The sequence below is a fragment of the Sminthopsis crassicaudata genome, chromosome 4 (assembly GCF_048593235.1).
Source record: "Sminthopsis crassicaudata isolate SCR6 chromosome 4, ASM4859323v1, whole genome shotgun sequence".
Lineage (NCBI taxonomy): Eukaryota > Metazoa > Chordata > Mammalia > Dasyuromorphia > Dasyuridae > Sminthopsis > Sminthopsis crassicaudata.
In genome coordinates, this window is record NC_133620.1 from 261,737,273 (window position 1) to 261,762,856 (window position 25,584).

At 31.9% G+C, this 25,584-nt stretch overlaps 1 protein-coding gene across 1 annotated transcript in view; it reads right to left on the reverse strand.

Moving 5' to 3' along the window:
* MLIP (muscular LMNA interacting protein) overlaps positions 1-25,584 on the reverse strand; it is a 401,644-nt gene that overhangs the window by 88,144 nt on the left and 287,916 nt on the right. The window lies entirely within an intron of this gene.

The window sequence follows — 25,584 nt, forward strand, 5'->3', positions numbered from 1 at the left end:
ATTTTTGATCTCTCTTCAGTCCTTTACCTACTTGCCCACAGTTATCTTGAAAAAAAAAAAAAAAAAAAAAAAAAAAAAGGTCAATTCTTTTTAAAGACCCAATTCAATGAGTGTCTTTTTTGCTTCTCTTTGTATTCCCAGTACTTAAAGCAATGCCTAGCTCATGGCATATGCTTCATAAATTTTTGGTGACTAAGTATTAATTAAAGTTTTCCTCCCTCCTTTTTCCAGTATTTCCATCATACCCCACAAAAAAAAAAAAAACACTAATTTATCCCCAGTACCTGAAACATAGTAGGTATTTAATAAATTAGTTGTAATAGATTAATTGGTTCTAAATGAGACAATCTTTAATCTCTTTCTGCTTCTTATAAAAATGCTTTAACTCAGAATTAAATTACCAGATAATGCCAACATTGGTCATAGAAATGAGGAAAATAACATTTATAAGAGTAAAAGAGCAGCTCTTACTTCAGCTCTTCGACTTCTCAAAGAAATCACAGCCACAATCACACAATAGAAGTCACAAGATAACTTAAAAAGGAAAAATGTGTATTACTAGGCACATTAGTGACAGCCAAACAACCAGAGAATCCATATATCTTTCCTCCCCATCACACTGACATAGTCGGGTAACTTTCTTCTATTAAATCTTCACTTTCAGGAAATAATATAATTCCTCCAGCCCCCTCTCCCCCCAAAAAAATCCTATTTTCCAAATATTCTTATAGCTGGTATGGAACAAAATAGATGTAATTCATGAAATTTGTAACAATTCAATTATCACAAGTTCATAGATCAAGAGCTAGAAGAGATCTCTATTCTGTTCTATTCTATTCTATTCTGTCTGCCACCCCACTTCTAAGTAGAGATGAGAAAACTGCCCACCTAGACCAGAAGAGCTAAGTAACTTTGCCCTAGGTTATATATGTTCTATAGTTATAATTAGGCTCATTGGAGGCAAGATCCAAACCATGATCATCTGATGCTATAACCAGTAATTTTCCCTATTCCATTGCATTTAATTTTTATTTTTACAATTGCAAAATATTAAAATATAAAAGTAATCCCTTGACATTTTAAAAATTTTTTCCTACCGCATCTTTCAACAGGTGAAATAACTTAATATTGAAAATTCATAGTTGACATGTCAAAGTCTCAGAGCAACATGACAGTAACAAATGTGGAACAATATGATAGAGACACCAAGTGATGAGTAAGGGAAAATAGCCTCAGCACATATTTAAAATTAGCTCCATCTAAAGGAATCTAACGGTAGTATATTTTTGCAATTTGACCATATGTAGATGATAAACTCATTGCCTTTACCTTTACCTTGGAAGGAACATCTCAGTAATGGAATGGAAGACCTGAGTTCAAATCTGAACTTAGATACTTACTAGCTGTGTGATCCTGTGCAAATCATTTAATCCAGTTTTCTTCAATTTCTTCATCTATAAAATAAACTGGAAGGGGAAATAGCAAACCACTACAGTATCTTTGGGGAAAAAACAAACAAACCTCCAAATGGGGTTATAAAATCAGATATAACTGAATAGCGCAATTTTCCTTTTAGCTCAGCTTTTGTACTTATTCAGATTCACTTATATGGCAAGGCCATGGAGGATTGAAAGGGAAAAATGCTGAAGAGCTCTATGATCTGATACTTAGACTTATCTGCATCAGTCTTAGTATACCAGAAACGAGTAACTGCTAATTGATAATACTTTATTGTTCTTGTTCACCTCAGGCCCACAGATTTGTTTCTTTAAAGTTTACTCAGTGGATATTTATGTCCTTCTGAGGAAGGGAAAAGACAAAAAGAAAGCACGGTATTGTAATGCAAAGAACACTGGCTCAGAAATGAAAAATTAAATTTAAGTCTTGGCTTATTTACCTATGTGACTTGGGAAAAACATTTAGCTTTTCTGAACTTCAGTTTTCCCAATCTATAAAATGAGGAATTTGTAAAAATGTGTGTTTTCTTAGCTTTTGAGTTCTATATCTAACCTCGGCTATGAACATAGTTGTTTCCAGTTATTTCGCCAAATGTGTTCCCTCTGACACAATAGGTCTACCTGTCACGTGATATAACTTGAATCTTATTGTCTAAAAACATTGGCTAATTGCCTTTTGGCTCAGACCTAAGTCTAATGGCTCCAAACTTATAAATTCAACAGGTATTTATTGAACATACCACTTCCCAGGTCCTAAGTATTGTTTGTAGCGGGTCAGAACTCTGAAAAGGTATACTTGAATCAAGGACAGCAGGGTGCTAATAGTTAAACACCTACTCAGTGTGAGATAATGGTACTCTAAACATTAATGTGATGGTGATGTAATGGTTGCACATGCTCAATTGCTGTAGTGATGTAATTGTACTGAAGTATTTAAGGGCTGAGAGGACTGGGAATGAGCTTTTCAGTCACAGACACAGAAGACTGAGCCACAGAACTAGAGAAGACCTCAGACTCCAGACTCCAGATTCTAGACCCCTTTGACAATCCTCCTGGTGACTCTCCTGCCTTCATCACTTCTCCACCTAAAGACTAAGGCCTGTCCAGAGATCTTCCAAAAAGCTAGGCCAGACATTATAATTGTCTATTATACGTTTCTCAGAAAAAGTGAAGGATTGGGTCATAGGTGATGGCCATTATATGTATTGGTCATAGACAACTACAGAATAAGTTTTCCATATGTATTCTCAAAGCAAGAAGGGACCTCAGAAATGTAGTCTCATCTATTCCTGAACAGGAATTCCCTTTATAGCATTCCTGACAAATGGTAAATAATCTCTGTTTGAAGACTTCTAGAGATAATAGAACCTATTGCTTCCCCAAACACTACATTCTATCTTCAAGCAGCTGCAGGTGTTTATAATAACTGCTGACATTCATATAATGAATTAAAATTTACAAAGTTTTAGAAACATAGACTAAAGCAATTCTGTGGACTATTTACTATCCCTATTCATGCTGTCCCTATTTTTTAATGGTGGAATTGGTTAATAAAACTTAAATAACTTTCACAAATAAGTGATTTACTAGTAAGTGGAAGGAGGTAGATGCCATGGGAAAATTATTTCTTGTGATAGGTGACTGCTGCCACTTAGAATGCAAAAAACTATGGAGACAAAAATCTAAGTTTTATTAATATACTCAGCTCTCAAAGAAAACCTGAACAATCATTAGGATTTGAATGCAATTTCTTTTAGGAAAATTTGTGTCAGAATTCTAGAGAAATAATTATTTTACACATTTCAATCATGTACATTCCTTTTAGGCCATGTACATTCCTTTTAGATATCCCCTAAAGAAATAAAATTGGCCAAATAATAGGTAAATTAAACCAAGTTACAGATTAAAGTACATTTAGAAGATTCATAATTAGGCTTATTGAGGAAGAAAATTTACATGTCACCAAGGTATCAGAGACATTTGCAAGTCTTCCTCTGGAATTTTTAAATCCAATGGGACAGGTTTTCATAAGGTTAATATTGAAACATACTTTCATTTAAACAAAAATTGGTCCTGATTCCCCCAAAATAAAAAATATAATAAATTCCCAAAAGCAAGGTAATAAACATTTATTAACCACATATCATGTGCTTAGGCACTGTTAAGAATTTTATAAATGTAAATAATCACACAAAATAAATTTATGAAACTAAATTTGAACTCATGTTCTCCTGATTCCAAGCCCATGGATCTTTACATTGTACCACCTATCTATCTCAGCCAGGTAAAGGGAAATTCACATACAAGTCTCTTCCGACTCCTAACACAATGTTTTATTCTCTACATCATGATATATTTCTTAGGAATATAACAGAGAAAATTCTCTCATATTTACCTAAATCTACCTTCCTGTCATATCTTCCCAAGTCAATCTTCTATCACCATTCAGAAGTCCATTCCCTCATCAATGTCACAGCCTCCAAGTATCTGAAAACAGAAACCATCTCTTACCAAAATCTTTCCTTGTCTATTCTAAACAATTCCAATTTCTTTAAGCAACCCTCCTTTGGCATACTTTCAAGTCTCTTCTCTATAATTCAATCTCTACCTTGTCTACAAGGGTATTGTGAGAGACTTTATCAAACATTTTGCTGATATCCAGGAGGTACTATTTTCTTTTTGTCATATTACTATCTGTCTAAAGCCTTTGTCCAAAACAAAACAAAACAAAAACAAAACAAAACCTAATTAACTAACTAAAATCAAATTAGACTGTCATGACTTGTTCCTAAATTATGTGCTTGACAACACAAAAGTTATAGAGCTATTCATGTATTATAAATATAAATATTATAAATAGGATGTTCTAGTGGGGGGGGAGATGGAATTAAAATCAGAAGACTTGCATTTAAATATCAGCTTCTACATTTATTAAGCATATGACTGGGAATTTTTCTTTTTTGTTGTGCTAAAATTTTGTTTCTTTATCTGTAAAATGAGAATAATAATAATACTTTTACTGCCTATCTCATATATTTATTGAGAGGTGTATACTCTTTCAACTAAACTTATATATAAATATAAGTAGTTTAATTATTATATCAAGATGACTATGGTGAGAACATCTTGCCTATAAGTAGTGAAAGAGGTAAAGACGTCCTCAGTCTATCTGTCTTTTGTCTTTATCAATTTTTTCATGAGCACTCATTTGTTTGGATAACTTGCAATAAACCACAGCTAAAATTGAATCTAGGCCCTTAATAGAGGGCATTTTCTTCACCAAACATCAAGACTTATGTCATTGATCAGGATAAGAATTTTAAAAATTGTATCTCTGTTTTCATTTCTATAGGAATTTTCTCCATCAGGAAACTCCACAAATTATAATCCTGCAATTGCCTAAGGCAACTGAGAAGTTGTAGCTTTTCCAGGATGATACAAATTGTGTGTGTATTATATATATATATATATATATATATATATATATATATATATATATATATATATATATATATGTATATATATATATGTATATACATATATACATATATATATATGTACGTATATAGGTACATATGTGTATATATGTGTGTGTGTGTCAAAGATTTGACTTGAATCCAGATCTTCCTGGTTCCAAAATCAGTTCCTATCCATCATACAACATTGCTTCCCTGTTTCATTGAGACTAGGGAGGAAAAGAAAAAAAATTAGGAATATATCTTCCAAAATGAAATGAAACTTTTGTTTTTATTTTTTTGAAAGTCTGAGCAGATCATGTACATGATTAATGCTTATGATACTAAGCCATCACAAATTCATGAAGTAACAAAATCTGTATCTTTAAAATAAACAACTTGAATTCTAAGATTACACCAGCTTTCTTCTTGTTTATTAAAGAGCCATCTTTTAAATCCACAGTTATATTAATTAAGAAATTTAAATCAACCTATCAGTGTTCTGCAATGAATTTGTGTGTGTGTGTGTGTGTGTGTGTGTGTTTTCCTTTTTAGCTTACAGTCATATAGCCAGATACCCATCAACTTGGGAAGGAAGACAAAAAGTGAAAGATATTCACAGTTTATGGCAAAGGGAAGAAAGGAATCATATTCATAAAACTTTTTGAGCTTCAACAAACAAGAATAAAAAGTACTATCTCCAAGAAAGGTTAAGGTAAGTTATAAATAATAACTTCTATAAAAATGTTTATGTTGTTTCATTTAAAAAATGAAATTTTTTACCTACTTGTTGGTCTTTCACCTATTTGTTGATGTTGTAGCAAAGTCAGAAAAGATATGCTCCATGTACATATGGAAGTCTTGGGGGAAATAAGGTTATTTTCCAGTTCCCCTTCAACTTTTTTCTTGACTCATTCTCATATTTAGTCTCATCATCTAAAACTCTAAAATAATCTTGAGCTATGTTTATATATGTTCTTTCTAATTTAGAGAATTACAGCACCTCTCATTAGTTAATAAGTTGATCAGAGACCCACATCAGTTTCATTAAATTCTTTTACTTAATAAACTGAAGAAAACTCTTATATAAGCAGCTGTTTATCTTTCTCTTTCTATCAAAACCCCTAAGCTAGTCAGATTAATTCAATATTAACTTTACTGGCTATATAACTTATTAGTAATGTAATCAGTAATAATATAAAGATATAATTGCTACTTTTAGTATTTTAGCTTTGCACATGATTGTACTTAGACCTACCTGTACCAATCACTGCAATTAATTGCATATGGCTTTTCCACTTCTGAAATCATAATCTTATACCATTCAGCCTTTTCAGAATTAAAAAAATGTAGTCTCTCAAAGAATTCTCTTCATAAAATAAAGGTTACAGAAGTCTCATTAAGGAAAAAAGACCACTACATCATCCATCTCTTTGTTGTTGCTATTTCATCTCTAGTCAGAAGGAAAATCTTGTCAATTTCTCTCATGTCATCACTCAACAGTATCACCAAAATCAGCATTTAAAACTGCCATTTCCAACATAAAGTTGATTCTTAAACCAAAAATAATATCAATCCATGGCTTCTGTCAGAGAGGCTTTTGACATAGATATTAATCTCAAATGTTTTAAATATCCCCAACATCATTAAAAAAGGCAAATAATGACATCATTTAAATGAATTACAAAAGTTTTAATAAAATATAGCTTGAGAAAAGAATAACAACCAAAAAGTATGTCATTTACATCCAAGTATTAACTCCCAAAATAATTTTGTCATTCTAGTATACCTTCATTTAAAATCAATAGAAATTTTAATAAATTGCATTTATACTGCTTCTTTTTCAATGTTTTAGCCATAGCAAAGCCTTACAAAAACAACAAAAGACTAGCAATGTCAAGGAAGAAAATAGAACTAGCTTAATAAACACTATTAAGAATAAAATGAAAAGAATTCATCATGTCCTTAGCATAACAAGTGGTTTCTTGTAAGTCACAAACTATGACTTTAGTAATAACAAAATAGATGTTCCATAAACGATAGATGTTCCTTCAATGTTTCTTTTCTTCAAATCAACTATTTTTTTCCTAGGTTTAAAGTCACAGTCTAAGAAAAGTATAAGCAGTCAATAACCAAAATTTTAAGTTTTTTTCACTTCTGAAAGCACAATCATGGGCACACACACATATACACACACACATATACACACACGCACACACACACATACACATGCACACACACATACACACACTACAAAGAAAGGAGAAATCAAAACAGGTAAAAGAAAAAAAGGGGGAGGGATAGAATAGGGAGGACAAAAATGAGTGACAAAAGTAGTGTGTGTGTATGTGTGTAGAGAAAGAAAGATCTCACACACATGTACTTTAATCTCTCTTTTTGTTTCTTTTTGCTGTTGTTTATTTTCAAGAGAATTTCTATTTGAAAAGTGAATCTTGTCTTCAACAAAGAGAAGATCTAATTCAGTTCCAATTGATCAATGATGGACAGAATCAGCTACACTCAGGGAAGAAACACTGGGAAATGAGTGTAAATTGTTTGCATTTTTGTTTTCCTTCCCAGGTTATTTTTACCTTCTGAATCCAATTTTTCCTGTATAACAAGAAATTCGGTTCTGCACACATATATTGTATCTAGGATATACTATAACATATTTAATATGTATGGGAATGCCTGCCATCTAGGGGAGGGAGTGGAGGGAAGAAGGGGAAAATTCGGAACAGAAGTGAGTGCAAGGAATAATGTTGTAAAAAATTACCTATGCATATGTACTGTCAAAAAAAGTTATAATTATAAAATTAATAAAAAATTTTAAAAAAAGAAAAGTGAATCTTGACATATGTTATTTCCTATGGGAGGAGGAATACTTTGATTTATCATAGCTCATTAGGGCCTTCTTGCAATCAGGTCTTGGGAAAAAGAGAGCTATAGAGGGTAAAAAGATAAGGAATGAAGTTTTTCAATTTTCCTAAAAGAACAAGCCTCTTTTGAACTTACTCATACTCACTATGACTTTTAAATTTCTTGCTTCACTCATAAAATACTACTTTAATCTTGCCCTCAATTTAAAATATATAGCATTCTTCCTGATACCTAAAGTGGCCAAATGCAGACAAATTTCTCAATTTTAAATACAAGACCCAGATTTGGACAGTGTGCTATGTCCTCATGCACTGCAGCCCAGTTGCGTTCCACATGAAGTGAGCTGATGGCTAAGCAGACCAAATATAAAAATATAAAATGAGAACCTTCCTGTCAGTGACTGTACATGTGCTAGATAGCCTTGTTGAAACTTCTATATTTCAATGGATTTGTAACCTCATCAATGTGGATGATTAGTTCTGTGTCTCCAATTATTTTAGCTCACAATCTAGCCTATTAATCTTCTGTGTCTGGTGTCAATATTTTTCTTGGATATACTATAGTAAAGACTTTCTTCTAGGACCATTCTCATTATACAATAACAATATAGTAAATAAACAGTCATTTGGTATCCATATATCATCCCCTTTGCACAACTTCCCTACCACATTTCTGGCCACATATTTCATATATTTATATTGAATATATTTTTAAATAAGTATGTCACCATAATTGTAGGCATGGAGGTGATGTGAGAGTGAAAAATAACAGATCATCATAATTTTTGTACCAGAATCTATGTATGCTGATTTAACAAAAGAAGATACCCACTGTATAAAGGTGGCACCGTAGACAGAGATCTGGCCCTGTGTCATAGTAGTTGTGTGATTCTGAGCAAATCATACAACTTCTCAATGACCTAGAGAGTTGATGAAGGCTAAAAAGTACTTTTGTGGTATATTTCATGCTGATGATTCTTCCCAATTCTTTGTGGGCAATAAACTATATATATATATATATATATATATATATATATTTTATATATATATATATATATATATATATATATTTTATATATATATATATATATATATATAATGCATATTCATTTTTGCAAGTCTGGATTCCTTTTGAGTTGACCTAAAATCTTTTTAATTGTCAACAAATAAGTTATACACAATAGGTGCTTAATAAATTTACCTTGAATTGAATAGGAAATTTCTTTTTTATATATAATCTCATCAGAAAATTCTCCATGAAATTATTTGGGGTTATTTTTTTCTCATTTGGATCATTCAAGACTTCATTCTCAGAATTTCACCTGTGACAGCTTCCTGTCTCTCTTAAGTCAAGTTGTCTATTACTGTTTTCAGATCAGAAGAAAGGGTCTTTCTGGAATTTTTTGGAAGCTATTCTCAGACTATGTATACTATTCTTATTGATCATCAACCCTGGAATGGCAGGCTCCTTTTTCCCCAGGATTCCCCTGATTTTGACTTCACTATTCAGCTCTTCCTCACTGATTAGAATAAGATTGAGAATAACAACACTTATCACAATTCCCTTTTGAAAAGTATATATGTGAAATAATAAGTAAGCTAAAATATACATTTATTGTGCATTCTACTTGTAGCAGGGAGACGTTCAGCAGATCACCATTATATACCATTTTGTATCAGATTACTTATCCACATTACAAATTGGTCATTGTTTTACCATAAATAGCCAGTCACTATGGAATACATTCCCATAATAATATTATCTTTCCTTCTTTATTTTATCTTTACCTAAAAACTCTCCACCATGTATTCTTCCCCAACTTTATTATAATTTTATATACATTTCACATAGTGGTAACATAAATTATACTGTTCTTGTTTAATTCCTATTGTTTAGTATATCTTCCATTGCTATGTTCCATTTTAAATAGCTACAAAGTGTGTTTACAACCTTAATCTCAAGTTCACTTTGTATATTAACCAATCTCTGTGCCAGAAATAGGTAGTATTTTGTTGTGCCCTTCTTCAGTTTAGCTTGTTCTCTAGCCTGCTTATTGATCTCTATAGAATCTGGTTTATATCTGAGTATTGTTATCTTTTCCCTTCCTTTCTCATTTTAAAGACTTTACTCATATCTGTAAATTTATAAGCAAATCATAAAAGTAATACATGATGCTGTGTGAAATGAACAAAATATATGTACCTACTGGTATGTGTGTTCCTGACAATAATTTATATAGGTTCTATGATATAAAATGTTTTGTTATATCCAGCTTTCTAGCATATTGTGAGTTATTACATGATTTGATGATGTTCATGCTGCTATGATGCATTAAGACAAAACAAATTAGTAATTCAAGGTATAGGGAGGATGGTCTGAACATAATTTTTTAATGACGGTAGGAGTTCAGAGCAATTAAATCTGCAGGAATTCTTCATAAGAAACAGGGTAAGGAATGATTATTGATCCCAGTTTCTTAACAAAGATTTTTTTTAACAGAGTAAGCTTAGTCAAGGAATAAAGTGTCAGGATGGAAACATGAAAAATGGAGTGGCAGTTTCGATCCTAAAGATCAGATAGGCTGTTTGCTTTAACTACCAGGGCAACAGGCTCACAAATATAGTTTACCAACTATATTACACACATGTATATTATATATATATATATGCATACACAAAACATATCTAATATGTACACCTATATGAATGTATATTTTTCTTTGTTTCTTTAATATTTAAATTTTATTTTTTACATTCATTTATTTAAGTTTTGAGTTCCAAGGGATAGCTAGAGTAGACACTGATCCTGGTGTCAAGAGAACCTGAATTCAAATCTGGACTCAAACACTTGACACTAATTAGCTGTGTGATCATGGACAAGTCACTTAAGCCTAATTGCTTTGCCAAAAAAAAAAAAATAAGTTCTACATTTGCTTCCTCTCTCCTGCCACATGGCCACACATGGAGAAGCAAGTAATATAATGGTTATGCATGTGAAGTCAAAGAAACACTTCCATAACTGACATGTTACAAAGAAAAAAAAGAAAAATTTTAAATATTCTATAATCTTTACTTAGAGCTCATCAATACTTGTTGTGAATAACACTTTTCATAATAAGTCTTTTGGAATTGTCTTAATCAGAGTAATTAAGTCTTCATAGATGATCATCATTACAGTATTTCTGCTACTGTACAGCCTGGTTCTGTTGACTTTATTTTGCATCAGATTTTTCTGAAACTATTCCTGATCATCATTTCTTATAGCATATATAATTCCATCATAATCATATACTACAGCTTGCTTAGCCATTCTCCAATTGATAAGCATTCCCTTAAATTTTAATTCTTTGTCACCACAAAAAAAGATACAATAAATATTTTTATACATATAAATCCTTTTTCCTTTTCTTTTATTTCTTTGGGATACAGACCTTGCAAAGTTATTGCTGAATAAGAAGGTATACCTGGCTTGATAGTCCTTTGGTCACAGTTCCAAATAGCTCCTCAGCATGGTTTGACCAGTTCACAACCAAACTGCATTTGTGTATCTTTAATAGAAATATTATTGAAGAGAACATATGTGGAGACTTAGTAAGTAAGTCAATTAACATATATAATGCACTTTGCAAACTTCAAAGTACTATATAATTTCTAGCTATTATTATTATTGTTATTATTGTTTTTGTTGATCTCTTGAAAATGAAACAATATTTTAAGGAAGTGTGGAGGGAAAGCTTCTTAAAGTATCATGATATTCATCTCAAGGAGAAAAGTAAGGTCTTAGAAATTCTCTCTTACAACTTGTAACATAAATTAAGTTGTTGTCTGTGACTTCAGCTCCATTTTTCTCTTCTTTCTTTTCCCCACCATGCTCTCTCCCTTTGAAGCATTATAAGTAAACATTTTTTTCCTCTTCCTCCCTTCTTAGGATATGGCACTCTTTCTCTACAAACTTTTTCCTTTACTAAATTACACAGGTATTTAGGGAAGATAATGATAAAGTGAAAGGCAGGCCTTACCCTCAATTGGCTGCCTTTCAACTAGAAGAGATGGGGAAATAGAGAAGTAATGACACTTATAAAACAATACACTGTGTGTGGTTGGGTTAATTACAATAATAGATTTTAAATCCCTTTCTGTCCTCATTTGTTTTTATGATGCATTCAGTACAGTTTCTTACATATAATAACATCTCTTCTTTATATAGTGATTTGAAAGTATATTGCTCACCATAATCCTGTAAAGTGGTTACTGCAAGCACTTTCCCATTTTATAAATGAGGAAATTGAGCTTTAGAGAAGTAATAATTAAAATTTTTAATGTGAAAAAAAAAAAGTTCTCTCTCTCTCACTCTGATCAAGCCATTGATAAACTTCTCTCTCCTTCACCCAGAGTACGTCCCATTGCTAGAAGAAGTAACTGCCATTTGAGGATAGAGCTAAGATCACCTTTCGGGTAAAAAGCATTCCAACTGCAAAGGCTATTGTTGTCCTCTGCCTGGACCATTATGACTCATCCCACATCTTCCTCTCAAAAACTCACTGTTGACTAATAAATATAATTATGTGCTCTCTACTTACTTACTTCCTGTATTCTTACTGCTTTTTTTCTTAGGACCCTTATTTTTATCCATAGTTCTATGCCCTGCTGTGTGTGATTATATGTGTGTGTGTGTGTGTGTTTACAAGGACATACTTAACTTTAGGTACCTATTCAAGTTCAATGTTGGGACAAAATGAGGTACTCATATTTCTCCTTAAGAAACTTGTCTCATTATTTGGGCAAAATATGGTATCTCATATGAACTTCAGAAATACACCAAATTGGAGAGGCTGCTGAATCCATGTGGGTGTTACTTATTCATCCCTTAAATGATCAGGAAATGCCAAGGGATGCAGTGCCTAATAAAATCCCAGAGACAATTTTATTACCTTTTAGGGAAAATGAATCCTAGTAGTAGGAGGAGGATATGGAAGAATCCTACTTCTATCCCAATATGTACATGTATATGTGTGTGTTTATGTATATGTTAGTGTATGTATTTGAACATGCATATTAATCTGTATAAATATACATATATATGCCCATGTATGTTATATACAAAATATGTTTGTTGATATAAATATAGATGTTATTCGTGAAATGAACTATTGCCATACCTTTAAGCTATTAGTCCAATTATTTCGCCTCCTCACAGCCATACTAAAAAAAAAAACAAAACAAAAACAAAAAACAAAAACAAAAACAAAAAAAAAACTTGTCTACATCTGTAATGTTCTGTTCTCTAAATTGTGATCGTTCTCTGGCTGCAGGTTTCTTAGGGAGCTTCTGAAGGCAGCCTTAGTTTCAGTTCAGTTTCAATAATCACCTCAAATGCAGCCAGGAGTTAAAGTCCAAATCCTTTTTTGTCTCTTCCAAAATCTTATTTCTTTTACTTGGGGCTCAGCTAGTTTTCTGGAGGCCATCCTCTCTCCTTGGTTCCCAAGAGCTCTTATCCGAATGTCTCCATCCAGCACAAAGGTGGAAGTGGAAATGAATCTTGATTCTGAATCTCCTGGAGCTTCTAGTGGGCTTATCCTTTTATGTGCTCTTTTAAAGATGTGAAAAGTGTGAACTCTGAACTAGAAAACTGTTAAGTACCATGCCAAATTAGACAACTGACTTAGCACCTTCTAAGACTCCTAACATACATCTGTTATCTATCTCCCTCTCAATCACTCCTTAACCCTTGGCAATCTAATGTGTGACCTCATTACTCAACTGTAACTGATCTCTCCAGTCAAAGTTACCAGTGATGTCTTCCTGACAAATCTGATGGTCTTTTTTTCATTCTTCATCTTTTTCAAATTTTCTATAGCACTGTATACCATAAAATATTTTTTCTTGCCCCCTGTGTATCTTTTGTTGGATACTGTTGAAAACTTCTCTTGTCACTGCTTTTTCTAGTCTCTACTTTGACCTACCTGATCATGCCTTTTCTGTCTTCTTTTCTGGTTCATGGTCAATATCACAGTGGCTAACTGTGAGTATAATGCAGTGCTCTGTCCTAGATACTCTTCTCTGTTCTCTAAACTCTCTCACTTGGTGGCTCATCAGCTCCAAAACAGTTTCATTGAAACCAATACACATGACTCTCAATTATATTTATCCAGCCTTAGTCTGCTCAGCTCCTTCTACAAACACCCTCAACTTCTATTTGATTCTATTTCAAAGTAGATGTCCTACAAGTATCTCAAACTCAACAAAATTCACTCTTTCCCCAAAATTCCACACTTCTGAAATCTCCTTTTTTGTTGAGTGTATGTTTCCTTCCCATCACCCAGATTCACAATTTTGTCATTATTGTGAATCTTTAGTCTCCTCCATGCCTCATATCCAATAAATTTATATATCTCAGCATTCTCACATATTCATTTCATTCTCTCTATTCAAATGGCTACTATCCTAGTTTAGGTATTCATCAATTCTGATCTGAATTATGATAATAGTTTCTAAATAGTTATCCCTACTTCAAATCTCTCCCCTCTACACATCTCTAAAATAATTTTTTAAAGTGAAAGTTTTATCATATCACTTCCACTCAATAAACTTCAATACTATTGCTTTTATGATAATTTATTAGCTCCTTTGACATTTAAAGCCTTTCATAGTCTGACTCCAAACTACCTTTTCAACAGGTATTATATATATATATTATTTATGACTCCTTTTTCTATACCCCATAATCCATCCAAACTTACCTTTTTGCTCTTCCTCACAAATGATACTTAAATTACCATTTCTTTGCTTTATTCCCTCTGATAAGAATCTATCCCATCCTCACTTTGGCCTGTGGAGTTCATGGAAACAAGACGTCTTGTTTCTTTAAAAAAAATTCTATTCAAGTAATATCTTCTATATGAAAGTTTTTCCTGACGCCCTCAGCTGTTTGGGCATTCACCTCATGAAAATATATCTTCCTATTTATTTGGTATGTGTGTATTATAGACCTATTTTTGTACATATTTTTGCCTTTTTTAAAATACAAACTTCTTGAGGGAGAAGACTAATTTTGTCTTAATGTCTCCATTATCTTGCAAATTATCTAATTCTCCATAATTCTAATGTCTTTCTTCTATCTCCCTCTTATATTGTATACATTGTGTTTGTATATAGAAGTTTTCATCTTGTCTTTCCTAATATACTGAGATACTTGTGAGCAGTAATTGTTTTACTCTTACTTTGCATCTTTATTACCAGGCACATTTTAGGTATAAATGTCTATTGGCTGAGTTTCACAAAATAGATATTTGATAAATGCTTGTTGATGGATTGACTTGACAGAATCAAAGAATCATTTAATTCCTGGAGATTCATGGTAGATACCTATAGATAATTTGTTATAATAGAAAGACTATGTAATTTAAAGTCATAAAACTTGTATTCAAATACTATCTCCAATAGTTTCTAGCCCATAAGACTTGATGTCTTTATTTGGAAAATGCAGATAGCAATTCTGGCACTGCCCATCTTATAGATTAGATTAGTGTACTTCCTCAATGTATAAAAGGAGTCATTTTTATTGTTATACCAGGAATCCTAAAAGGAGAACACCTTTACTGTGGGGAAAAAGGTAAAATCTTGTCTGCTGTATTATATTTCACTAAATGATTTAAGAGCACTTATCTTTTTGGATAACTGGAGTAAATAGGAATTTAATTTCATTTGAACAAGATAGGACAGAATATTTTCTATTGTAACATCAATACATATTGCATCAAATCTAGAAAAATTTGGTAAACACCTTCAAAAATGAAATAGATATTTTTATTATTTTACAAATCTGAGTAGACCATGTACACATTTGATGTTCATTATACGGCACCATCACCAACTGCATCAAGTAACAAAATTCTTTATCACTAAAGTATCTGCAGCAAGGATTTGGATTGCCTGTGATGATTAAAAAGTTTTATCTTTATTTTAATATCCTGAGGTGGTACCCTTTAAATTTACAGCTGTCTCAGACAAGGAATTTAAATCAATCCACCATCATTCTGCAATGCAGTTAGAAACACAACAATTCAGAGAGCAAAATGTATTCACAAAATCTCTTGTAAGGATCACCATCAGAACTTTATGTTAAAGAAAGAAGTGAATGGAGCTGTCTGAACTTTTAACAGCAGAGAAGAACAAAAAGCAATGTTTGCTAGAGATGAAGTCAAAAACACAAGAGAGATGTACAATTAATAATTTCTTTCATAGAAAAAGTTAACATTTTATTTCAGCTTAAAGACACTTGATGTATCTTTAATTTCTCTTTTTATACACTGCTATCAGACAATCTTGAAATGTATTGCCTGCCTTGCAAAATGTGTGGAAAATGCAAAAAGAAAAAAAAAACTCAGGATACTTATTAATGTGTTCTAGTGGTTTAACAAAATGTACTCACAGAATTCAAAAGAAATCCAGAGTAAGGTAGCATGTTCTGTGAACTCCTGAAATCATAGAGCATCTTTACATTTGATAAACATACCATTGTTTATAGAGAAAACAGAGTGGAGGCAATTAGGAAAATAGATCATATATTTGTAACAATTCTTTTTTTTTCCAATTTTCAGCTATGGAATGTTTGGGGGAAGGAAGGGGAAAAATAACCAAAATCCAGAACTGATAATATAGAGGTGAAAATAAATACCAAGCATGGCTAAGAATAAGATGAAAAGTATTAATCATGACTATCATATAACGGGAAGCTTGTTGTAAGGCATAAACCTTATTACTAGCATAATAAAAAGTATTTATTGTTCAGTTGTGTCCAACTTTTCATGTCTGTATTTAAAGTTTTTTTGGCAAAAGTACTGAAGTGGATTGCCATTTCCTTCTCCAACTCATTTTACAAATGAGGAAACTGAGTTAAACTGGGCAAAGTGACTTGCCCAGAGTCACATAGCTAATGGATTTGAAAACAGAATTGAACTCAGAAAAAATAATTCTGATTCCAGGCCTGCCACTCTATCTACTGTGTCACTTAACTGCTACTAATAAAAAAAAGAGCACCCTTCAATTATTTTTTTCTCCAAGTCAGCCGAAGTTTTACAATAGTCCAATAATAACTAATCCAATAATAGCTAGGTAACATCTATCCCTTAAATTTAATATTCACATGTGATTTGTCACCATTTTCTATTTCTCTTCTCATTTATTTTCATGAGATTTCACTTGGGAAGAAGAGATAGCTGAGGTATATGTGGTAAATCTTTCAGTAAACCTAGTGATCTGGGGAAGCAAAAAGAAAAGCAAGAAATACTAAGAAAGTGTGAGGAACAAATATATTACCAAAAGATCCAATGCCAAAAAGAATATATATAACCCATAAAGGATGACTTTTAAAATAGGAGTTTATATGTGGTATAATTTGGTATGCAATCCCTCCAGAAAAGGAAATTAGGGGTCATTAAAATCTTAGCAAGTTTTTCCAAAGGCAACTTAGCTTGCCTTCACTTTTTGATCAATTTTAGGTACAGTTCACTATCCTTTTACAGTTTATCTAAGACATAATATGTAATGCACGATCATTTCTGTGAGTTAATCATCCAACTGTATGGTATGAATAATGTATTTTCTTTGGTCATACTTTTAAGTGATATATCATGGTTTGATGCAAAGAGCTAAGCACAAACAGGAGCATCTTGAGGACTTCATCACCTTTAAGAAATCCTCCTTCTCCTTGGACTCTTCACTAAACATCATTCATATTGATTGAAAAGGGCTTTGACCAGCATAGATCTGTTTTTTGATCCACTTGATATTTCTAAGCAGAGATGTTGTCAAGCAAAGTCATCTCTGTTATTGCAATCTTTAAAGAATTGTTCATAATTATAGCTCATGCAGGGGAATCAACTCATTGGAGAAGCCATTTTTCCGCTAACAAGCAAAAAGTTTTTCTACTTTATAGTCAACAAAAAATAGGTACAGTAAGACCTTTTATTGTCATTGGTACAGTATACTGTTGATTTTAAATATATATGTGTTAGGATTACAAGATGAGAACTCAAGTTGTCTGGACAGTGACAAGGTGAGAACTCAGGTTGACTTGACAGTTCTCTGGCTCAGACCTTTGGTTCGGTCCTTTAAAGGGAGTTTACACCTTAGGAATTCTAAGAGGAGCAAGTTCATTGGTGGAAGTATTTCCCCACTCCCCATTGAGTTCTCACATGCCTATTCTCTGGGAGGATAAAAGAAAGGCAACATTGGGTCTGAGAGAATCGACTCTGGGATAGAGTTGTGACTCCAGGCAGGCTGAAAGGAGACCAGTCTGATTTGGGGAAGGACAAGAGCTGGGGGAGATTCAGAGCTCCCAAGAAACCTGCACACAGAGGAAAAGATTTTACAGATCTCCTCCCAGAGAAGGATTATAATTGAGCAGACGACCCAACCCTCACAATTCAAGAACTTTACATTTTGCATGTGTGTAATCTTCTGTAGAATGTCATTTGCAAAGTCTGTCTTTTTCCTTCTCCTATCTTCATCCAGAATATTCATAATATTTGTAGTCTACCGATAGGAAAGTTGAACATGGATCCATATTCATTAATAATTACTCAATCACCTTTTTTCAGTAGCAATGTCTGTAATTATTTTCTAAATTTTTTTGTTCATCTCATCAAATTATATATATTAGACATTTTTCTATATGCCAAACCACTCCCACTGTCATCTCTTGCTAGAATAGCACCCTAAATATTACACTTTTAGAATGATACCCCACTTCTACCCTCCATTGGAATAAATCTATTCATAATTAGAATACTATTTGAGGCAATTCTCATAGGTGGAAACAGCAATATCAAATTCAGGTAAACCCATTGTATCTAACCAATCCCAACTTTATCCTGTATCCTCCCTATCCATCCATACCATGTATTTCTTTCCTTTTGTTGTGTGCAACAGCACAACACAACACAACACATGTCCTACATGTAACAATAGTCCCTACTCCTTAAGCCTATATGGTCCATCTCTTGTTCTGGAAATATCTATCAAACCCATGGTATACTTACTTCTGGAAAAGAAGTGCTGATTGTTTAATGACTCTGCTTATCATTAGTAAAATTCCATTATATGGTTCCAACATCCCCACATGTATTGGTGTACCACACCCCAACTTATATTGTCTCTATTAGAAAGTAAGCTCCTTAAAGGCGGGATTACTTCACTTGAAAATGTGTATTCCCAGTGCCTTCACCAATGCCTGTCAAATAGCAAATGTCTAATGAATACTTGTTTATTTTTTCCCCATCTCTTGAAAAGCAATCCTGCAAAACTGTGATATCTCCTGCTTCCTCAAGTAACATGTGATGTTAAAATCTAATTGTGGTAACTCTTTATCATTGATAATAATATTAAAAAATAATAATAGCTCACATTGACATAAATTTTATTCTCACAACAGCCTTGGGAGGAAGATGCTATTATGGTGGATAATGAAACTATGGATTAGACCGTGTAAAAAGTGAAATTTTCAGAATGACATGACTAGTGAGGGTCCAAGAAAGTATTCAGGTGCAGTACTTTTTAGCTCAATATCCACTAGAGCAGTTTAAAAGTTTACCACTATGACCTTTACATACTTTCTTTTCATTTATATGTCATCTTCTTTTCATGATTTCTTTCCAAAAATGCTGTCTGGATAAGTTGACTTCAATAGCTTTCTGATTAATTTTTGTGTAAAATTAATTTCCTTTCCTTGTTTTTCACTATCTAGTGAGATATTTTTCAAAGCATTATGCCATTCTCCTTTGTAAGATTTTATAAATAAGTTCATATTCTAAATTATTATTGTTTTTGCTTGTCACAACTTTCATTTTAGTAAAATAATCTAACTTTTGCTGATCAAAAGACATTTTCTGTATTGTTACAATTGACTAAACTTCCTAAGAAAATGGAAATGATCTACATCAATCGCTGTTCTTTTCATATAATCCTATTTTAAAATCAATAATTTGTTTCAGTAGGTTAGAAAAGAGTAATTTCATTGCACACTATTTTCTATGGTATTTTTTCTGATTCGTCATTGAATTTAATGAATTTAATTTTAATGACCTAATTGTACACAGGCAGTTAATTTGGAAATGACCACACCACACATATTGGAAGCTAGTTGCTTTCTGTTGGTTGACTGTTTTTTGTGGCATTATTCTGTGCTTATGTCTAGTGTCTTCTTCTGACTTTCTACTTGAGAAAATACTCATTATTTACAGGCATCATATTGGTGATTATCTAAAAATCAATTCAGACCATTTGTTGCTAAATCCTTTTCTCATTATACTTCATTATACTTACACCTTTTATACTGTCGAAGTCCTTAAACCTCCTAGATGATTCCCTGGTTTCTTATTTACTCACAAAACATGATATAACCCTCATTTATTCCAAAGATAATGTTTTAATTAGGAACAATAATGAATTAGAACCCAAGCAAATATAATGTTCCCTTATTTGTAAATTATATTTTAAACTATACTATTTCTGAATGAACACAAATTTTAAACATTTGAAATCACTCAACTCAAATAATTGTTTATAGTCCCTACCCTCGTTAATAAAATAACAATAGCTATAAAGATTTATTGAATAATTTTTTTGGAATTAGTGCATACAGGTTCCCTATGATCTTGAAAAATATCGTAACAGAAAAACTTTCTTAGCAGAAAGAAAGAAAGAAAAGTATAAGATGTCCAGAATTGGAAGGACACTTCTAAATAAGCAGTATGTCTTCACAAATATCCTTTTAGAATCTCCTTACATGAATGAATTTTGCAAATTTAAGAAAGTTTTTATGTATCAATACTCAACTAGTGGTCATCATGACCCAAAATCTCAGAGCATTATGTTTTTTAATTCAGAGAAGTAACATCAAAATTTTTACCTACAATAACTATTGAAGCGAGAAAGGGAGAGTTTCCCTTTACAATATATGCACACTAAAACTAACATCACAACATGCCAACTAGTATATTTTACATGGTAAAGAGAAAAGCGAATCTATTTTTTTTAATTATAAACTATAAAAAGTAAGTTTAAAAATAAACTTGTCAGGGTCGCTAAGTGGTGCATTGAATAGAGCATTGACCTGGATTCAGGATTATCTGAATTTAAATGTGGCCTCAAACACATACTAGCTGTTAAAATCAATTAACTGAACAAATCAATTAATTCCAATTGCCTCTCCGCCCCCCCCCCCCAAAAAAAACCCATAATTAATTAATTTATTTATCTTGAAACAAAAAAAGTTAAAAATAGGAAACTAGTTTACTTTCTTCACAAAGAAGTAGTATAGTAAAAAGAATAGGGGACTTAGAATCACAGGACTCAGATTCAAATCTGATCTCTTCCACTAATTACCCATGTTACTCACCCTCTTTGAGCTTCAGTTTCCTCATTTGTAAAATGAGGGTGTTAGATTAGATAATATCTAATGTGACTTTCAAATCTAAATTTACAATCCAAAATCATTGTTAAATATCTAACAGCACCTAAAATTTTTTATAAAACTTCCTACATTATGAATCAAACACTACATATAAAAATTTGAGAAGTCAGCTCATCAAGCTTATCTTTACCAATGAAATGGAGACAGATGAGAGCTCAATTTCTCTTCCTATAAAATTAAGTTAAAAACAACCTTCAGTAATGTCCAGATTTTTTAAAAAATCATTTAAACCTTCTCCCAAAAAATTGATATTTTAACAAAAGTTAGCAATTTATAAAGCAAAAACACACACTGTTATGACAAAACTGAACAAAGCATTTCAATTGAAAAAACAAATGTGAAAAAATGTCATTTCAATGTAGAGCATTAAAGAGGGAAGGGAAAATCTTGATGATTTCACCAAAAAGGAGCTCAGTGACCCACAGACTATCATAGGTATGACCCAGGGAAGGGAACAAGAAGGTTACAGTTGCAATACAGCTTGATGCATCATTAGGTCGAAAGCTGAGTTTCACCCACATTGCCATCAGTGTTGAGTATCAAACGGGGAGAGCTTGGCAGGGAGGGGAGGTAGTGCAGATCTCTAAGAAAAATCAAAAGAGAAGAGGAAAAGAAAATAGTATGATGTTGGAAATCATTTTGAGAAACCCTCCTTTTAAGTTCTTTGTGGAGCAACAAAAGGAAGGTCAAATTAGAAATTCATCCAAATGGGAATTTTCTGACATCCCTAAGCATAACTACAACCAACCCCCCAAAAAGAAATTGGGAGAAAGTGGGAGATTTAAAACTCAAAGTTAAGTAAAAACAGATTTTATTTCCTTCTTACTTGAAGTAAAGCAAATTACATGGGGTTTGTTATCAGAATCCTAGCAGAGACCTAAAAAGCTATCTAGTTAAACCACCTCATTTTATTGTTAGGGAAACAAAGTGACTTGTTCACTGTAAGCATTAGAAGCAGGACTAGAACCCATGCCTTTGACTTCACAATATAAGTTCTTTCTAATAGAAATGAAAATATTTATTTTAAATTCCAGCCTATATACAAATATACATTACATATACATTGACATATAGTGTCATCTTTCAGCTCTTCTATGATTCATCAAAATGAGATAACCACTCTAATTTTGAAGCTTGGATTTATTAATTTTAAGAGAATAATCTAACTTGTTTATATATAGTTTCACCATAAGATGTATTATAAAATATAATAAAATACAAAAATCAACAGTTTATCTACCAAAGATCTAGTTCGGAAAATTAGATAAAGTAACATAAAGATATTCATTCTATCTTATTTATCAGAATTTTTAAAAAGCAATTCAGTCAGTATTTTAAAATTCATCTTTGAATTAATTTCTTATGGATTTTTATCTATTTGATTCCTAAACAAATGTTTAGGAATCAAAACAACACATCAATTCAGTCACTTTACTGCTTTCAAATTCATGTTTAATTATTAATCAACAATTTGTACTTGAGAGTTGCCTTAGACTATCATAATATATCTAAATTTAGAAAGAAGAGATTGGAGATCTTTTAATGAAGATAAAAGGAAATACATAGACAAAAAGAGAATGTCATGTTTTAAACGATTTTCAGGGCAATCTAGCCTGAATGCCCGAAAATGTTTGTGGAGAATTCAGTTACATGTACAGCCTCTCACCAATAGCTCTTTTTGTTGGTGGTTAAGAAGTCACAGTTATCTAATTATGGATTTGCTTTGACATTTTGCTTTTAGTACTCAAATTTCATCTTCAGTTCAAAAGACTATCCTTTTCACACTACAATAAATGCAATTCTGCCTGGTTTCATCATGTTTACTGTCAGACACTTTGCAACAGTTTTGAAATCATATTTTATGACACTAGAACTGCTTTGGAAAACTTTATTGACTTCAAAGTTCTATCCCTACTGTCTCCTGTCAAGTGGAACTGGCCCTGCTAACAGGAAGATTAGTAAATATGAACTACCTCAATTTGGTCTAACAGTCTTGCTGGCAATTTTTCCATTACATGGGTGGATGAGATCAACTGAATTTGGAACTATTCAATTTATTCTGTGGTAACAGTTTGAGGAATACAATAGTCACTTGGATGAAATATGAGGTCTTGCAATAAAAAAAATCTGAATCAAGTATTAATTTTAATGCAAGTATTACTCCCTTCAATATCCATCCTCCCACTTTAAAAAGGAAAATAAACTGACTTTACATTTGTAAGCCTATACTTATGAGCAATTTAAAAAGCATTTGAAGAATTCCATCATTTCAAATATAGATTCTAGGAATAAGAGAATGGCTATTCAAATATAAAGAAAGATATTGTTTTTAAATTAATTGAGAAGTTAATTTGGTAATCTTTATTGTTTCTCTTATGTGTGATGTCCCCAGTTATTATTTATACATGTATTTAAACAATAGAGCAAGACATTTGAATTTCCATGTACATTCTCACAACAAATAGTACTGGAATTGTTTAATCCTGGCATAATTAGAATATCATTTTTTCTTTCATTACAAGTTAAAACTGGAGGAACATATAAGAGTAGAGTGATAATCCAAACATGAAAAAGTTTAAGGTTGTATCTACATGATACCAAAACATCTAGTGAAAAAGCCAAAACCTTCATAATTATCTTAGAATTTGTTCTATACAACTCTTTGGGCAATATGTAAATGAGAGATACAAATGTGTTATAGTGGATAGAGCACTAGTTTTGGAGCCAGGAAAACCTGGGATTGAATCTTATCTCAGACACTTGTGAGCTATATAGCCTTGAACAAGTTATTAAAATTTAAGTTTACTCAACTGTAAAATGAGAAGAATAAGAATTAAATGATCTCTAAAGTCCCTTCCAACTCTAAATCAAGGATGTTATAAGTGTATTTAGTATCTTATTGAGAATTCCTAACAACCATTCTATGGAAAAGAGAAGCAAGAAAACTTGGTAATAATAAACTCTCTCCTTTTAATAAGGAGAAGTATTTATGCTTGGTAATGAAATTCATTTGGAATTAATCATAAATCATTATAAATTACTAATAAATTAATTTGACATTCTAAAAGGTTTCTTGTTTTAGAAAAATTACTAAATCTGACCATATGCATTACTAAAAGAGAACTAAATTATCATGAGTTGTTATTTTTACAGTATTAGGTCTTTTCAAAGAATTTATTTGAAGTGATTTTTGGTAATAGCTAACTTTACCTTTTAGCATTTTATTTTTCTATCCAAAGGCTATCTAAATAGGTTTTATTCATTTTGCAAAAACATTCAAATGCTTTAAACTTTAGATGAATCTTAGGATATTATGGTGTCATGTACACAGTAGAAAATAAGTGATTTTGACAATGATGAAAATATGTTCACTGACTTGAATTACAATTCCAATAGTGTGTGCAATAAGAAATGCTGCAATGCAGTATATCAATATATTTTCTCTACTATATTTAAATTAAGATAAATATTTTGCTATTAAAGGGAGAAACCACCTCTAATCACAGTCCTTAATGATTTGCACCAATAGCATTCTAAATGTTACAAACATTTAGCAAACTCTCACATTAGTCTTCATAAAAATATATATAAATAAAACATTTAAGTTTAAATTTAATTTAAATTGTCAGAGAAAGACAATAAAATTGACTTGCTCAAAGTCATATTGGGATTTAGGACAACTTTTGGCAATCTCCTGTCTCACTTTGGTTTAGCACCTTAGCATCTCTGAACCTACACAAATCAGGACATGAATTCTCATTAAGATTTTCACATAAATTGCATATATATATAATTTAATGTTCCCATCAATCTTACTGTACTAATTCATGACTCTCTATGTTTCTTTTTCTTCCAAGTATTATTTTAAAACCCAAATAGAGAGACTCTCTTTTCATCTAAAAGGAAATCATGTCAAATTTATTTTTGGTATTTTTTTTAATTGTGTCATTGTGTAGAAAATATAAAATAGTAGTTAGAGGAATGGACTTAAACACAAAAAGGGTTGGGTTCAAAACCTGCTGGTGACTTTTATTATAGTTCTCAAAGTGTCTCACAAGATTTTCTATGAATAATTTTCTAAATAGTAGAAAGACTAGTTGATGACAATACTTGGAGCTCCCTATGTTAAGGAAATCATATATCCTAATCTTAGTGATAAATATGGTATTGATTCAAAATTGGACATTTTTTCTAAGTAGCTAGGAGACCATTTTTAAAATGTAATATTGGTATAAAGGAAATATAATTCAATTTTACATGCAAATGAATTGAATACTAAAACACTAAGGTGACTTAAAACTAAGTCACTAACTCAAAGT